We start from the raw sequence: 6,496 nt of genomic DNA on the forward strand, positions 1-6,496 counted from the left end.
ACAGTCATTTCTACTGTTGCCCCGTGGGACCATTCTCTTGCAGCTGACTTGCTTGTGGCTCATTCTTCTCCTATGCACCATCAGGAAGCTGCAATAAACTATTCTCTTAATGATGGGCAACATTTCAAAGATAACATAGAGCACAATGTGTCCATTTTTAAGCTGGTGATTGGGCTTGGGATCGTTCCCAGTTTTTTTTTTTCATTTATTTATTTTCAGCATAACAGTATCATTACTTTTTCACCACACCCAGTGCTCCATGCAATCCGTGCCCTCTGTAATACCCACCACCTGGTACCCCAACCTCCCACCCCCCCGCCACTTGAAACCCCTCAGATCGTTTTTCAGAGTCCATAGTCTCTCATGGTTCACCTCCCCTTCCAATTTACCCCAACTCCCTTCTCCTCTCCATTTCCCCATGTCCTCCATGCTATTTGTTATGCTCCACAAATAGATGAAACCATGTGATAATCGACTTTCTCTGCTTGACTTATTTTACTCAGCATCATCTCTTCCAGTCCCGTCCATGTTGCTACAAAAGTTGGGTTTTCATCCTTCCTGATGGAGGCATCATACTCCATAGTGTATATGGACCACATCTTCCTTATCCATCCATCCATTGTAGGGCATCGTGATTCTTTCTGCAGTTTGGGGACTGTGGCCATTGCTATGACTATGAACATTGGGGTACAGATGGACCTTCTTTTCACTACATCAGTATCTTTGTTGTAAATACCCAGTAGGGCAATTGTAGGGTCATTGGGAAGCTCTATTTTTAATTTCCAAAGAATCTCCACACTATTTTCCAACGTGGCTGAAACAACTTGGATTCCCACCAACAGTGTGAGAGGGTTTCCTATTCTCCACATCCTCTCCAACACATGTTGTTTCCTGTCTTGCTAATTTTGGCCATTCTAACTGGTGTAAGGTGATATCTCAATGTAGTTTTGATTTGAATCTCCCTGAAGGCTAGTGAGGATGAACATTTCTTCATGTGTCCGATAGCCATTTGTATGTCTTCTTTGGAGAAGTGTCTGTTCATGTCTTCTGCCCATTTTTCAACATGATTATCTGCTTTGTGTGTGTTGAGTTTGAGGAGTTCTTTATAGATCTTCTGTATCAGTCCTTTGTCTAACATCATTTGTGACTATCTTCTCCCATTCCATGGGTTGCCTCTTTGTTTTGTTGACTGTTTCCTTTGATGTGCAGAAGGTTTTTATATTGACAATGTCCCAAGAGTTCATTTTCTCTTTTGTTTCCTTTGCCTTTGGAGACGTATCCTGAAAGATGTTGCGGTGGCTGATGTCGAAGACGTTACTGTCTATGTTCTCTTCTATAATTTTGATAGATTCCTGCCTCACATTGAGGCCTATTATCCATTTCAAGTTTATTTTTGTGTACTGTGTAAGAGAATGGCCAAGTTTCATTCTTTTGCATGTAGCTTTCCAATTTTCCCAGCGCCATTTATTGAAGAGACTGTCTTTTTTCCACTAGATATTTTTTCCTGCTTTGTCAGAGATTATTTGATCATAGAGTTGCAGGTCCATTACTGGGGTCTCTGTTTTACTGGTCTATGTGTCTGTGTTTTGCCAGTACCATGCTGCCTTTGTGACAATACCTTTGTAGTATATCTTGAGATCAGGAAACGTGATGCCTCCAGTTTGGTTTTTATTTTTCAACATTTCGTAGCAATTCCGGGTGTTTTCTGGTTCCATACAAATTTTAGGATTGTTTGTTCCTGCACAAAGTAATGAAAAAGCATTCCTTGCTCATGGATCGGAAGAATAAATATTGTTAAAATGTCCAGAACAATCTGTACTTTCAGTGCCATCCTGATGAAAATTCCATCAGCATTTTTCAAAACAAGGACTTTGAATGACACACTCAATCACACTGATTTCTTATATTATGCTTTAATTATTTTAATTTAAATTCAGTTCAGGTAACACAGAGTGCATTACCGGTTTCAGAGGTATTTAGTGATTCATCAGTTGCCTATAATAGCTAGTGCTCATTCCATGAAATGCCTCCTTAATGCCCTTTGGCCAGTTACCTCATCCTCCACAGCCACTTCTAGTTTAAACAGAAAATTTTGAATATAATTTCAGGATTTGGATTGGGGAATGTTCATCCTAGAATTGTAGCTTTATTTATTTATCACAGCATTATCTGCTTAAATTCTTTTTAAAATTATGTTCAGTTAGCCACCATATCGTACATCATTAGTTTTTGATGCAGTGCTCAACAATTCATTATTTGTGTATAACACCCACTGCTCCTCCCAGCATGTGCCCTCCTTACCACCCATCCCCAAGTTACCCCATCCCCTGACCCGCACCCCTCCAAGACTCTGTCTGTTCCACAGAGAAACATATTGATTTCTTGTTTGATTTATTTGGGGCTTTCTCTTTTCTTTATGATAAATCTAGGCAGAGGTTTCTCGATTTTATTTTATTTTTTCCAAAGAACTAGACCTTGTTTTCTTTGATCTGTTCTGCTGTTTTTGGTTTTTATACCATTTGTTTCTGCTCTAGTCTTTAGTATTTCCTTCCTTCTGCTGTATTTAGCTTCAGTCACTGCATTTTCTCTAGATCCTTTAAGTGTAATGTTAGGTGGTGTCTTTTAGATTTTTCTTGCTTCTTGAGGTCTTCCTGTATGCTTTGTATTTCTGTTTTTGGAACCATCTTTGCTGCAGAAAAATTAAGTAAGAGAAAGTTATGAAGGTTTTATACTCTTTTGTGTGTGTGTGTGTGTGTGTGTGTGTGTGTGTGTGTGTGTAATGTTCAGGCTTTACATCCACACCACACTTGGTGGGGTTTCACTGTTTTCTGATGTTGTTACTAACATTGATGCTATGAGGATTGTTTAAGACAGTGACACCCCCCACCAAAGACCATTTCTTCTTCTTCTTAACTTTTTAAAATGTACAACTGTTTAATATAATTACATGAACTTCAGGATGTATTAAATATCAACAACATTTTTTTCTATTTCACTATGAAGGGCATCATATGCAAAAGTGAATCTGTGGTCTTTTTAAAAAATTTACTTTTTATTTATTTTCAGCATAACAGTATTCATTATTTTTGCTTTACTTTGTTTACTTTGGATTATTGATGCCTTTATGGCTTCATGTCCAGCATGCACTTTATGCTTTTTCTATCAAGTGTACACGTTGATCTGGGTGGACATGTGATGCATACTGAGTGCCTCTGGGATTCCTGCAAAGGTTCAGTTGATGAGCATCAGGATATTTGTGATTCATTGATATTTAGGGACAGGAATAAACAACATGAATGAATCTGTATTTTGTGCATTTTAATATAATTGTTTTCCCATTAGAACAAATTTTTGAATTCAGAGAGTGAAAAGTTAAGCACAGAATCATGTGTGCAGAGAGGGCCCTTAGGGAAAGTGTTCTCTGGAGAAGAATCGCCAGATCCTGACAGGAAACTTGCCCATAACCACCATCTGCATCTTCTCCTGGGCCTAAAGACGGAATCGGTGAGCAGTGTGCACCCTCTGGTGGTCCCTATCCTCTCCTACAGTGAGGTTTCTGTCTGGGCTCACACTGATGTCCCCTCGCTGTGTCGTTTCACAGTAATACATGGCTGTGTCCTTGGCTCTCAGGCTGTTCATCTGCAGATACAGCGTGTTCTTGCCGTTGTCTCTGGAGATGCCGAATTGTACAGAGTCTGTGTAGCTTTTGCGACTTCCATCATTGCTAATCCATGCGACCCACTGCAGCCACATCCCTGGAGCCCAGTGGACCCAGCTCATGTGGTAACTGCTGAAGGTGAATCCAGAGCCTGCATAGGAGAGTCTCAGGATCCCCCAGGCTTCACCGTGTATTTCCCAGACTCCACCAGCTGCACCTCACACTGGACACCTGAGGACACAAGACATCCTGCTCAGAAAATTGTTGCAGCTCCACCATTTCTCTCACTCGTATCCACTCTCATACTCAAGGTCTCTTGTTCACCATGAATTACTGTTTAAAATAGCAACAAGGAAAACCCAGCGAAGCACAAAGTCCATAGTGAGTTGTCTGTGTCTTGTCTTCATTACTGATTGGAACACCTGGAAATCCTGGTGCTGGGGCTCCTCTCCCAGCTGCATGGTCAGGGCTGGGCTGTTTTAATCAGCAGAGAGAAGGCCCTATTTGCATGTTCCCTAAGTATATATCAAATTTTCCAGGTAGCATCCTCATGACTGCAGTGACCTACAGCAGTTGTGAGGGTCCTGGGGGAGTTTGGTCACCATGAGATCTTTGAGGAAACTGTACTCTTTTATTTTGTGATTTTGGTAGAGAAACTGCTTATCACACATTATATTCCTTTTTTCACTATGCACCCCATCATTGTGATTAGGTACCCATTTTACCAGTATTTTACAGGTGGGTATGTATACAATGCAGCACAGAATGGCTGTGTGAATCTCCAGGTGAGTACAGCAGGTGAAGTTGAGCCCCAGTGTCGGAGTCTGTACTCCTCACCATGGGAACTGTTTGCTCCCTTGAACCTCCTGCAGACAGAGCTGGACATGAGATTAGCAGGCTTCCTGAATTTCCAGAATTCCCAGTAGACTGATGTGTGGCTTCCAGGTCTTTTTTTTTTTTTTTTTTCAGCATAACAGTATTCATTATTTTTGCACCACACCCAGTGCTCCATGCAATCCGTGCCCTCTATAATACCCACCACCTGGTACCCTGACCTCCCAACCCCCACCCCTTCAAAACCCTCAGATTGTTTTTCAGAGTCCATAGTCTCTCGTGGCTCACCTCCACTTCCAATTTCCCTCAACTCCCTTCTCCTCTCCATCTCCCCTTGTCCTCCATGCTATTTGTTATGCTCCACAGGTGAATGGATAAGCAAGATGTGGTCCATATACACTATGGAGTATTATGCCTCCATCAGAAAGGATGATACCCAACTCTTGTAGCAATATGGACGGGACTGGAAGAGATTATGCTGAGTGAAATAAGTCAAGCAGAGAGAATCAATTATCCTATGGTTTCACTTATTTGTGGAGCAACCAGGTCTTTCTGTCACAAAACTTGGAGACACTGAGAATCCTTGACAGAATCTCACAGAGCTTGTGGAGTTGCTGTGGGCTATCAACAGCCACAAGGACATTTATACCTGTTCTCTCTGTACACATCCATGGAAAACTTTAAATAAAGATAAAAGAATGGAATTATTATTTAAACAATTAACATCAGAACACTTGAGATCAGAACACATGCTGTTAGTTAAAGACAGTTCTTCATTTCTGAAATGGAGATCATTGTATTTGTATGCTCATATTTATTATCATGATGATATCAATTATATTTATCCCAGTGCTTCACCCTTGGCAAGTTGGTTTTTGTCATTTTGATGGTTTATTCCAAAAATGGAGGACTCTTTTGTATTTCCACAGATTTACAAACTGTTTACTGTGTTTCTGTGTGGGAGAAGTTAACAGAGCATTTAGCTGGAAACCATCAAGAGGAGACCAGCCATCAGCCAACCTCTTGTCCTGGATCATGAACTTCATGGTTCTTGAGTCAGAGGGATTGTGAGTGCACCCTGTTGGTCCCAGTGAACCAGCAGCTGTCACTGACCCTTGCAGAGATACAGGGACTTCTCTTTTCCCTTCCCCATTTATCCAACATGCAAGGAGTTACCCTCTCAGCATAACCACTATGGATTGTCCTATTGGTAGGATATGTCCTCATACTTACTTCCTTTACTTGAGCTCCTCACTCTGCTCATAGGCTACAATATCCAATATTTATTGTATTCAGATGTGAGCAGGAATGTTGGATCAAGTCCCTATGATCTATCAGGTGCTCTTAAGCCGCTGAAGTTTTTCCCTCCTGAGGGTAAATTCATACATTCTATTGTATGGGAAATGTCTCCTCTCTCAGTAAGGTGAGGGTCAGCGGGTTTTCCTGGGAGGAATAGTCCTAGAAACCACTACTCTATATGCTTCCAATTATAATTGATGTGAATCACTAATGAAATTTCCATTGGTCTGAGAATTGTCTTCAGCAGGTATTGGATTTTAGTCATTCTGTCAGGTATGAGGTGACATCTTTCCATGGTTTTGATTTGTGCTTCCCCGATGATGGCTAACGTTCAGCATCTTTTCATGTACCTGATAACCATCTGGATGTCTTATTTCAATAAGTTTTTATTACTTCCTTTCTTCTGACCATTTTTAACTGTATTATTTGCATGTTGAGTATGGGAAAGTCTTTATAGATTATGGATATTAAACTTTATCACATATGTATTTTCCAAATATCTTCTCCCATTTATGATTCATATGTGGAATTTATGATGAAAAACAAATGAACATAAGTGAAGTAGGAAAAGAAAAAAATGAAGGAGGGAAACAACCATAAGTGACTCTTAGTAATAGAGAATAAACTGCACGTTGTTGGAGGGAGACGAGTGAGGACTGGGGAGATGGATGATGAGCTTGAAAGAAGGCACCAGTTTTGATGACA

The 6,496-nt window shown here is 40.6% G+C and overlaps 1 pseudogene; it reads right to left on the reverse strand.

The window, feature by feature from the left end:
* Positions 1–3,489: 3,489 nt before the first annotated feature.
* LOC131837274 (immunoglobulin heavy variable 3-7-like) lies at positions 3,490–4,119 on the reverse strand (annotated as a pseudogene).
* Between the last annotated feature and the right edge of the window lie 2,377 nt (positions 4,120–6,496).

The sequence above is a fragment of the Mustela lutreola genome, chromosome 7 (genome assembly GCF_030435805.1).
Source record: "Mustela lutreola isolate mMusLut2 chromosome 7, mMusLut2.pri, whole genome shotgun sequence".
Taxonomy (NCBI): Eukaryota; Metazoa; Chordata; class Mammalia; order Carnivora; family Mustelidae; genus Mustela; species Mustela lutreola.